This window comes from Somniosus microcephalus, unplaced genomic scaffold (assembly GCF_052327205.1).
Source record: "Somniosus microcephalus isolate GS21.2 unplaced genomic scaffold, FLI_Smic_1.0 scaffold82, whole genome shotgun sequence".
NCBI lineage: Eukaryota > Metazoa > Chordata > Chondrichthyes > Squaliformes > Somniosidae > Somniosus > Somniosus microcephalus.
Genome location: NW_028225269.1, coordinates 360,233 through 372,975, shown reverse-complemented (window position 1 = coordinate 372,975; position 12,743 = coordinate 360,233).

The following is a 12,743-nucleotide window of genomic DNA, read 5'->3' as shown; positions in this document are numbered from 1 at the left end:
AGTAGTTATGCAGTGCTTGAGACAAATGCCCAAACACACACAGACACAGACATGTGTGGGTGCTCTCTTTCTGTGTGTATAGCTCAGATATCCATCTGAGTTTCATGTAATGAGCTTGCAGCACAGTGGGAGGCCATTCGGCCCATCTTGTCTGTGCTGTCACATTGAAAGAGCCGTCGTGCTAAGTCCCAAACCCAGCTTTTTCTGCATTACCTTCTTAATCTAATTTTCTCTGTCACTCTCTCCCTCCTCCATGCCCCACGCAAAAGGGAGAGGCAAACTATACAAATGAGGAAATGTTGCAGAAAGTTGTTATATGCTACTACATCTTTTAAAATTCATTTATTTTATTGTTTTTCTCTTCTAAAAGGAGCATTTGAAGGGGTTGCCCAAAGGTTTAAAATTGGGGATGTTTAAAAGCATTCTCCCTGTCGGTGAATTGAACCCCAGTCCCCCCACGTGCCAGGCGAGGATACTCACAACTATACTAACGAGGAACTAACAGATACAGAGCCTGTCAGAGCAATAGTCCAGCTGTGAACAGAGTGAGAAAGAGTCAGAAGATACGGACATAGAGAGAGAGAAAGAGACAAAGAGTGAGACAGATAGAGACAGAGAGAGACAGAGACAGAGATACACAGAGTGACAGCCTCAGTTTGACGCCTCACAGAGTGGTGAAAGGGATGAGGAACTTCAGTTATGGGAGAGACTGGAGAGGCTGGGATTGGTTTCCTCAGAAGGCTAAGAGGAAATTTAATAGAGGTTTTCAAAATGACAAGGAGTTTTGCTAGAGTATATAAGGAGAAACAATTTCCAGTGGCAGGAGGGTCGTTAACCAGAGGACACCGATTGAAGATAACTGGCAAAAGAACCAGAGGGGCAATGAGGATAATTTTTTTATGCTGAGTTGTGATTGGGAATGCATTGCCTGAATGGGCAGTGGAAGCAGATTCAACAGTAACTTTCAAAAGGAGAATATTGAAAAGGAGAAATTTGAAGGGCAGTGCGGAAAGAGCAGGGGAGTGGGAATAATTGGAGAGCTCTTTCAATGTGCCAGTGCAGACTTGATGGGCCGAATGGCCTCCTTCTGTGCTGTATCAATCTATGATAGTATAATTAATGTGTCTCTCCAGCCTGGTGTCAAAGGTGCAATGGATGTTCATCCAAATAATTCCCCCGTGAGATTCGGTATGGATTTGTTCCCTTATAAATTTTATATTTCAAATGTTATGAAAAACCATAAAATTATGAAAATATTCTGATGGCCCATACGGTGATCGTACCTGCGACCTTCACATTATTATTGCCACCCTTTCACCAACTGAGGTAACCGACCACAAAGTACTTCTTGGATAATTTCGAGCCCAGACTGGGGAATTGTCTTTCAGGCTCACACTGAGTGACAGAGTTACTGAACAATTATTGAACAAAGCACATCTCTTAAACATTGTTAATGGTTCATGTATACAACTGGGCACAGCGGAAATCAAAAGTAACAGAAAAAGAGCTCTTTAATCTAGCAAACTTCATTCAGAAAATTATTATCGCACAACCGCTGAACAGCCCCTCCCTGAAAAACTGTCCCGATATAAAACCAGCCAGCGTGACCCAGAGCTGCTGTCACCACAACCGGACTCGAACCCGCAACCGGCGGCTGGGGCCGGACCTAAAGGGTCAGATGTGGTTTACATATAAGAACATAAGAACATAAGAAATAGGAGCAGGAGTAGTCCATTTGGCCCTTCAAACCTGCTCCGCCATTCAATAAGATCATTGCTGCTCTTCTAGCTCATCGCCACTTTCCTGCAATATCCCCATATCATAAGAACATAAATGATTACTTTAATATTCAAAGCTCTATCTCGAATACAGTTAATGACTAAGCTTCCACTGCGCTCTGGGGTAGAGATTTCCAAAGATTCACCACCCTCTGAGTGAAGAAATTTCTCCTCATCTCAGTCGTAAATGTCCAACCCCTTATTCTGAGAATGTTACCCGTGGTTCTAGACTCCCCCAGCCAGGGGAAACATCCTCCCTGCATCCAACCTGTCAAGCCCTGTAAGAATTGTGTATGTTTCAATGAGATCACCTCTCAGTCTTATAAATTCTAGTGAATATAGGCCTAGTCTACTCAATCTCTCCTCATAGGACAATCAACCGAGCCCAGGAACCAGTCTTGTGAACTTTCGTTGCATTCCCTCTATGGCAAGTATATCCTTCCTGAGGTAAGGAGACCAAAGCTGTACACAATACTCCAGGTGTGGTCTCACCGGGGCATTAAGACATCCTTACTCTTATACTCAAATCCTCTTGAAATAAAGGGCAACGTACCATTTGCTTTCCTAATTGCTTTCTGTACCTGCATGGTAACTTTCAATGATTCGTGTACAAGGACACCCAGGACCCTCTGAACGCCAACATTTCCCGATCTCTCACCAATTCAAAAATACTCTGCTTTTCTGTTTTTCCTACCGAAGTGGATAACTTCACATTTCTCTACATTATATTTCATTTGCCATGCTCTTGCCCACTCAGTGAGCCTCTCTATCCCCTTGAAGCCCACATGCATCCTCCTCACAAATTACATTCCCACACAGCTTTGTATCATCAGCAAACATGGATATATGATATTTGGACCACTCTTCCAAATCATAGATGAGGGGACGAAATAAACTCCTATTGGTCTGGGAGGCGCGGGTTCAAGTCAGAAAATCTCTCCTGATTCGCTCCCTTGAAAGTGAAGGAGAAACAAATTAAACAAAATTGAGAGACCCAGGATTGAACGAGGGACCTTTAGATCTTCAGTCTAACGCTCTCGAATGGATTTGTAGACAGGGCGCAATGGCGGATGGCAGCTCCCACAATGCAGAGCGCCAGTGAAAGGCCTATCTCTGTGACACTGGCCGCTCGACGTTCTGGGAGCAGAGCTCGCACATGCGCACCTGAGGCAACTGATGAGCTGCCGCTTTCTCTCTGTGGCGCGGGACGCACTTTCAGTCCCTCGGTTAAGAGTGAGCAGTGATTTTGTTGGAAACTGAAGTCAATTTTCCTTTTACTTGCGCGATTTTATAGCCGTAAACAGCGCGCATGCACAGTGAGCTGGGTTGCAGCAAGATGGTGGCTGGGCGGCAGGTTACACCACAATGCTCGCTGACGTCAGATGGCCGCTGATTGGCGGTTTGCCCCGGGGCCGAAGGTCAGGTGTGAGGGGGCGGCTCCAGTCTCTGGCCAGAGAGAGCGGGCGGACGGGCGCTGACATTAGAGGGAGGGCAGCCCCGGATAGCGGGAGCGCGGGGCTGCTTGCATTTCCCCAGCACCTTTCACAGCCTCAGCATGGCCCAGAGCCTCACACACAATGGGGGCTTGTGAAGGGAGCTCACTCCAGGAAAAGTGGCAGGAACTGTGGGCACAGCAAGATCCCACACACAACCCTGTGGGCACAGCAAGATCGCACACACAGCAATGTGAGCACAGCAAGATCCCACACACAGCGCATTGAACACAGCAAGAACCCACACACAGCACTGTGGGCACAGCAAGATGCCACACACAGCACTGTGGGCACAGCAAGATCCCACAAACAGCACTGTGGGCACAGCAAGATCCCACAAACAGCACTGTGGGCACAGCAAGATCCCACACACAGCACTGTTGGCACAGAAAGATACCATACACACAACTGTAGGCACAGCAAGATCCCACACGCAACACTTTGGCACAGCAAGATCCCACAAACAGCACTGTGTGCACAGCAAGTTCCCACACTCAGCACTGTGGGCACAGCAAGATCCCACACACAGCACTGTGGTCACAGAAAGATCCCACACAGAGCAATGTGGGCATAGCAACATCCCACACACAGCACTGTGGGCACAACAACATACCACACACAGCATTGTGGGTGAAGCAAGATCCCACATTGAGCACTTTGGCCAATGGCCATATAATCCACTGTAGTGATGTTGGTCAAGGGAGAAATATTCGCCCGCTCCCATGCACTTCCTCGAAATGGTGCCATGGGATTTTCTATGTCCACCAGAGAGGGCAGGCAAGGTCTTGGGTTAATGTCCCATCCAAAAGACGGCACCTGCAACAGTGAGGCACTCCCTCAGCACCGCACTGCAGTGTCAGCCTGGGTTTTGTGTTTAACTCTCTGGAGGGGGCCTTGAACACACAACCTTTATGATTCTAGAAGCGAGAGAGTGTTACCAATGAGCCAAGGCCAACACCGAGTACTTCAGAACAGTCCTTAATTCTTCCATCCCCTAACCCAATGTGTCTTTCTCCCACAGGAGAAGTCGTGCCAGAACTTCCAGGAATTTTGAGACGGAATTTTGACCAGAGATGAAGAAATGTTCTGGAGAAAACTTCATTCCGACTGGAAACTGCTTTTGATGATCACATGGCCAGTGGCACCGAGACAATTCGCTGAGACTATGATGGACGTAAAGTGAAATCAGGGACATGGCGAACAACGGTGTTCAGATAACTGGGAATCCCCGGGGTAATGGCCACGCTGTTAAGGTGGGCAGTTTAAAAGGAAGTGGAACATTGCGGGGAGAAAGTTGGCTGAGGATCGGAAACAGAGGCTCAGTGTTAATGGGAGTTGTTCAGATTGGTGAAGGGTTGGAAGTGGTTAGCCCAGGGCTCAGTGCTGGGCCCACTTTTCTTCTCTGTATACACAGACTGTTCAGATTTTCACAATCTCAACATTTGCTGATTGAACAAAAGTAGGAGGTTTGACAAACAGTAATGAGACTGTAAAGGTGTTCAGGAAGACATTGTGTAGAAAAGGAAAAATCAACCTGGCACTTAATTATTTTGGTCTTAAATTGATACCCTCTGGTTACCGCCTCACTAACCAGTGGCGATAGTTTTTTATCAGTTACTTGATTAAAAAAAAACTCAACATTTTGAACTGAATATCGCCTCTTAGAAAACATAAACCAGAGTTTAAGCTTAAAAAGAGACAAATACTTACCAACCAATCACTTACCTGCTTTCTGGTGACATCACATATCGATTTCTTTTTACCTCTCTCCTTCCCTCTGTGTCCCGAGTTCGGAGACTGGTAAACCTTACCTGGGTCTCTGGAGCCTTTTATAGCCCCGCTCTGCCGCTGAAACACCCGCCGACGCTCTGAGGCCTTATCTGGGTCTCGGGAGCGTTTTGTAGCCCCGCTCTGCCGCTGAAACACCCGTGGAGACCCGAATTTCTGGGGCAGTATAAAGGGTGAGCTCCCAAGTAACAGGCGCAGTGCAGTCTGGTCAACGTCAGCCCCCCCTTTCTTATTCAACACAGGAAGAAGAGACATGAACGGGAATCAGACACCACAAACGTTAATAAAGGCACAAATAGGAGTAACACATACTTCCAAATCGTTTCACTGAAAACTTCTTTCATTTGGTTTAAAAGCTGACTGCGTTGAATCTGAAAATGAGCACCATGGGATATTTTGTTAACTATTGATTCTATGCTCTGTGAGCAACAAAGGAGAGGTTTCCATAGTGTAGCGGTTATCACGTTTCCCTTACACAAGAAAAAATCCCACTTCGAGCCCGGCGGAAACATTCCATTTCTCAGGATTTTATTCTGTGCAGTGACCAGTCCTGTTAATTTTAACAAAAGTTGCCCCAGATTCATAAGCAATGAACATTTTAAACAAGACTACTAAAATATGTTGTGTAAAATGAGATATGGGTGACAGATCATCACATACAAAGGGCAAAATGCGTTATTGAAGTGTGTTTTGCCTTTCTTTCATTCTGTAAATTATGGTAATCGTTTATTTAATGGTGATTGTAAAATATTCAACTGCAAATCCAATAGTGGTGGAAAAATGAGGACTCGTTTGTTATTTGAACTGTTGATTTCTCGGAAATTTGAACAACCACCGAAGCGAAAATTGGACGCCGAGAACGCCAGTTCAAACCTAGCCGAGTGAGGAGGTAACCATTTAAAACCATTTAGTATGTTGCTATTCTAAATGAGCTGTTAGGACGTTAATGTATCCGGGCTGCAGGAGGCCACCCCAGGCTCTGCATTAGTTCTGCGAGGAAGCAGTATTTATCCCTTCTCTCTTCCTCTTCTCAATATCCCTGTGTTTTGATTTCTATAGTTATTCCCACTGTCTCAGTTTCCTGAATCAAAACACGGTGCTGTCATTTTTGGAGAACGCTTCCTTTGATATTTATTGAAAGGACACCCAGACGGACCGATTGAAACTGCAATTTGAATCCTGTCGCTGACCCTATGTTTTCCGATTAACCTGTGTTGTTCTGCTTCCACATTCTCAATGAGAAAGTTCAGAGCCTCAATGTTTAAATAAAGTAAGGCCCACCTCTTCAAATAGTCACACACGAGCGGGAGATTCCCTAAATCAGTGACACATTTCCCCAAATCCTCCTTACAGTACCGTAAGCCAAACTGTGTCCTATATGGGAAATATCAATGAGAATTACTTCACTCACTGTGACGCTGCCATTTGAATGGCATCATTCGCCTGATAATGCCCATTTTATTTATACTTAAACAAACATGTAAATTATTCCAGTTTTCATATTTACTACTCTTGAATGGAGAAAAGGCCTTAAATTGCCTCCACCCACTTGCGAACCGTAGAGTTTCCGTGTGTTAGCGGAATGCGGTAACCACTACACACCGGAAACTCTCCAGTACTCGAGTGCATTGCATTGCAGCAACTCCATACGATCAGGAGGAGGCCATTCAGCACCTCGAGCCTGCTCCGGCATTCAATTAGATCCGGTCTCGTCTGTTTCTTCACTCCATCTACGCGCTTTGTTTCCGTAACCCGTAATCACCTTACCCAACAAAAACCTATCGACACTAGCGGCAATCTTGTGCCTAAAACCAGCTGCAATTCCGGACCCAGAGAGAAAAGGCCTGTTACTGACGGCCACCCTGCAGATCAATGAATTACATTTCTGAACTTCAGTGCGTCAGAGATTCCAGGGTTTAAAAGGGAAGAGTAGATGAAATGGGCCTCACTGTGGATCACTTTACTCTCACTCAAAGATATCTGATTAGTGAAGTGAAATAAAGAACAATTAAAAAGCCACTGTAGCCCTATTAACAGGAGAATAAATTACCCATACATCTCTCTAGTTTCCCAGCTCTAACGAAGGGTAATCCACTTGAAAGATTCACTCTGTATCTTTATCCACAGATACTGCCTGAACTATTGCGAATTTCCAGCATTTTTCGTTTCTATTTCAGATATATAGAATTTGCAGTAACTTTTTTCTGTAATTTGGAATGAACCCACTGCTTGTTCATCCACAGCAAGTTTAGATCAATAAGGTTCCCGCCCAGGATCGAACAGGGAACTTTTATGCAAAGCGAACGTGATATCCATTATACTAGGGGAACCACTTTGTGCCCCCCTTCAACACAGGGGAACTGATCAGTGAACTCCCTCTGCTGACTGGTTCACCTTAAACAGCATCACTCAATATAAAGGATGAGCTCACAAAATCCGCCGCAGTGCAGTCTGGTCAACGACAGCCCTTCCTTTCTTATTCAACTGAGGAAGAAGAGACATGAACGGGAGTCAGACGCCACAAACGTCTGCCACAAAAGGCACAAATACGTGTAACACATACTTCCAAATCATTTTTCACTTGATGTAAAAGCTGACCGCGTTGAATCTGAAAATGAGCACCATGGGATATTTTGTTCACTATTGATTATATACTCTGTAAGCATTGAAGCAAAGTTTTCTGTAGTATAACGGTTATCACATTTGCTTTGCACGCGAAAAGTCTCAGGTTCAAACCGGGTGGAAACATTCCAATTGCTAGGATTTTATGCTGTGCAGTGACCAGTCCTGTTAATTTTAACAAAAGTTACCCCAGATTTCTGGTGTCATCAGCAACGCACATTTTAAATCGGACTCCTAAAATACAATGTGCAAAATGAGATATGGGTAACAGTTCATTACATACAAAGGACAAAATGCGTTATTGGAGTCTGTTTCGCCTTTCTGTTATCCTGTAATTTATGGTAACCGGTTACTTAATGGTGATTGTTCAAGATTCAACTGCAGTTCCAATAGTGGCCGCAAAATTAGGGACAGTTTTTGATTTGAACTGCGGATGTCATGGAAAATTAAACAACCACCGAAGCGAAAATCGGATCCCGAGAACGCTGGTTCAAACCTAGCCGAGTGATGAGGTAACTATTGTATAAACATTTTTTGTATGTGGCTATTCTTAATGAGCTGTTAGGACGTTAATGTATCCGGGCTGCAGGAGGCCACCCTAGGCGTAACAGAGGAGTCTCGCCATTAGATCTCCGTGGAGGCAGTATTTTCCCCCTCCTCTCTTCCTCTTGTCTATATCCCTGTTCTTTTATTTATGCATTTATTCCCCCTGTCTCAATTTCTTGAAATATAACATGGTGGGGACATTTAAAGAGATGCGATTTCTATGTTACTTATTGAAAGGACACGCAGACGGCACGATTGAAACTGCAATTTGAATCCGGTCACTGGCCCTGTGCGTTTTTATTAATCTGTGTTGTTCTGCTTCCACATTCTCAGTGTGAAAGTTCCGAACCTGAATTTCTAAATAAAATAAGTCCCACCTCTTCAAGGAGCGACACGCAAGCCGGAGATTCCCTAAATCAACGCCAACATTCCCCAAATCCTCCTTACAGTACCGCAACCAAAACTGTGTCCGATATGGGAAATATCATTGAGAATTACTTCACTCACTGTAACGCTGCCATTTGAATGGCAAAATTCGCCTGTCAATGCGTATTTTATTTACACTGAACCAAGAATGCAAATTATTCCAGTTTTCATATTTACTAAACCTGAATGGAGAAAAAGCATTACATTGCAAACACCCACTTTCGAACCGTTAAATTTTCGTGTGTTAGCGGAATGGGGTAGCCACTACCCACCGGAAACTCTCCAGCACTCGGTGCATTGCATTGCAGCAACTCCATAAGAACAGGAGGAGGCCATTCAGCCCCTGGAGCCTGCTCCGTCATTCAATTAGATCAGGACTGTTCTGTATCTAAACTCCATTTACCTGCTTTGTTTCCATAACCCTTAATACCCATAACCAACAAAATTCTATCAACAGTAGCTGCAATCTTGAGCCTGAAAGCAGCTGCACTCCCGGATCCAGACAGAAAAGGCTTCTTACTGACGGCCACCCTGCAGATTAATGGATTACATTTCTGAACTTCAGGGCTTCAGAGATTCCAGGCATTAAAAGGGAACAGAAGATGAAATGGGCCTCGTTGTGGGTCAGTTTTCTCTCACTCAGAGGTATCTGATTAGTGAAGTGAAATAAAGAAAAAATAAAGAATAAGACAAAAACCGCTGCAGCCATATTGACAAAAGAATAATCTCACCATACCTCTCTCCCGTTTCCCAGTTCTAACGACTAGGTAATTGAATTTAAAGGTTCACTCTGTATCTTTATCCACAGGTACTGCCTGACCTCTTGAAAATTTCCAGCATTTTCCGTTTTTTATTTCAGATTTACAGCAATTTTCTTTTGTCATTTGGAATAAACCCGCTGGCTGCTCATCCACAGCAGGTTTAAACATAATGTTCCCGCGCGGGCGTGAACCGGGGACCTTTTGCGTATAAAGCAAATGTGATAGCTACTAAACTACGTGAACCGCTGTACCCAAGTCCTCAACACAGAGGAACTGACTAGTGAACTCCCTCTGTGCTGATTGGTTCACCTTAAACTTCGTCACTCAATATAAAGGATGAGCTCACAAAATCAGCCGCAGTGCAGTCTGGTCAACGAATGCCCTCCTTTCTTTATCAACAGAGGAGGAACAGACATGAACGGGAGTCAGACGCCATAACATTTAATTAGAGGCACAAATACGAGTAACACATACTTCCACATCATTTCACTGAAAAATTATTTCACTTGATGTAATCGTTGACTGCATTGAATCTGAAAATGAGCAACGTGTGATATTTTGTTCACTATTGATTCTATTCTCTGCGTGCAGTAACGTAGAGGTTTTCGTAGTGTAGAGGTTGTCACGTTCGCTTCAAACACAGCACGTTACCGCTCCAATCCTGGCGGAAAAGTTACATTTGCCAGCATTTTAATTTTAAAAAAGTTGCCCCAGATTTCGGCTTCCATAAGCAATAAATATTATAAACGAGGTTCCTAAAATACAATGTGCAAAATGAAATGTGGTTAGCAGTTCATTACTTACAAAGGGCAAAATGCGTTATTGAAGTGTGTTTCGCCTTTCTTTCATTCTGTAATTTATGGTAACCGTTTATTTAATGGTGATTGGAAAACATTCAACAGCAAGTCCAATAGTTGCGACAAAACGAGCGCTCATTTGTGATTTGAACCGCGGACTTCTCGGAAATTTAAACAACCACCGAAGCGAAAATCGGACCCCGAGAACGCTGGTTCAGACTTAGCCGAGTGATGAGGTAACTATTGTATAACCATTTTCTGTATGTGGCTATTCTTAATGAGCTGTTAGGACGTTAATGTATCCGGGCTGCAGGAGGCCACCCCAGGCGCAGCAGAGGAGTCTCGCCATTAGATCTCCATGGAGACAGTATTTTCCCCCTCCTCTCTTCCTCTTGTCTGTATCCCTGTGCTTTTATTTTCGTTTTTATTCCCCCTGTCTCAATTTCTTGAAATATAACAAGGTGGGGACATTTTAAGAGACGCGATTTCTATGTTACTTATTGAAAGGACACGCAGACGGAACGATTGAAACTGCAATTTGAATCCGGTCACTGACCCTGTGATTTTCTATTAATCTGTGTTGTTCTATTTCCACATACTCAGTGTGAAAGTTCCGAGCCTCAATTTTTAAATAAAATAAGGCCCACCTCTTCAAGGAGTGACACGCGAGCCAGTGATTCCCTAAATCAGTGCCAACTTTCCCCAAATCCTCCTTACAGGACCGCAACCAAAACTGTGTCCTTTATGGGAAATATCATTGAGAATTACTTCACTCACTGTAACGCTGCCATTTGAATGGCATAATTCGCCGGCCGAAGCGTATTTTATTTATACTGAACCAAACATGCAAATTATTCCAGTTTTTATATTTACTAAACGTGAATGAAGAAAAGGCATTAAATTGCCTCCACCCACTTTCGAACCGTTAAATGTTCATGTTTTGGCGGAATGCGATAAACAATACCCACCGGAAACTCTCCAGCACTCGGTGCATTGCATTGCAGCGACTCCATAGGAAAAGGCGGAGGCCATTCAGCCCCTCGAGCCTGTTGCGCCATTCATAAAACATAGAAGATAATAGCAGGAGTAGGCCATTCGGCACTTCGAGCCTGCTCCACCATTCAATGCGATCATGGCTGGTCATCGAATTTACGTACCCGGTCCCTGCTTTCTCCCCATAACCCTGGATACCTTTAGCCTTAAGAAATATATCCAACTCCTCCTTGAATATATTTACTGAATTGGCTTCTACTGCCTTCTGCGGTAGAGAATTCCATAGGTTCTCCACTCTCTGGGAGAAGAAATTCCTCCTCATTTCTGTCCAAAATGACCTACAACTTATCCTTCAACTGTGACCGCTGGTTCTGGACTCCCCGACCATCGGGAACATCATTCCTGAATCTAGTCTGTAGAGTCCTGTCAGAATTTTATAAGTTTCAATGAGATCCCCTTTCATTCTTCTGAACTCCAGCGAGTACAAGCCCAATCGACCCAATCTCTCCTCATACGTCATTCCTGACATCCCAGGTGTCAGCCTGGTGAATGTTCACTGAACTCCTTCCATGGCAAGAACATTCTTCCGCAGATAAGGCTACCAAAACTGCACACAATACTCAAGATGTGGTCTCACCAAGGCCCTGTACAACTGCAGCAAGACATCCTTGTTCTTGTACTCAAACCCTTTCGCTACGAAAGCCTACATACCATTTGCCTTCTTAACCGCCTGCTGCACCTGCATGCTTACCTTCTACGACTGGTGCACAAGGACACCCAGGTCTCGTTGCACTTCTCCTTCTCCCAATCTATTGCCCTTCATAAAATAATCTGCCTTCCTGTTTTTGCCAGCAAAATGGATAACCTCGCATTTTCCCACGTTATATTGCATCTGCCATGCTTTTACCCAATCACCCAACCTGTCCAAATCATCCTGGAGTTTCTCAGCATCCTCTTCACAGCACACACGCTCACCCAGATTTGTGTCGTCTGCAAATTTGGACATGTTACATCTAGTTCCCTTGTCTAGATCATTAATATATATTGTGAATAGCTGGGGTCCAAGGACGGATCCCTGCGGTACCCCACTAGCCACTGCCTGCCACTCGGAAAGAGACCAGTTTATTCCAACTCTTTGCTTTCTGTCTGCCAACCAGTTCTCTATCCAAGTCAATACCATGCCCCAATCCCATGTGCCTTAAATTTGCACGCTAATCTCTTATGCGTGACCTTATCAAAACCCTTCTGAAAGTCCAAATACACCACATCCACTGGTTCTCCCTTATCTATTTTACCAGTTACAGCCTCAAAAAATTCCAGCTGATTAGTCAAGCACGATTTACCTTTTGTAAAATAATTTTGACTTTGTCCGATCCCATCACTGTTTTCCAAGTGCTCTGCTATTACATCTTTTATAACGGACTGTAGCATTTTGCCCACCACCGATGTCAGGCTTACCGGTCTGTAATTCCCCATTTTCTCTCTACCAACTTTTGAGAATAGTGGGGTAAAATTAGCTACCATCCAATCCATGGGTAC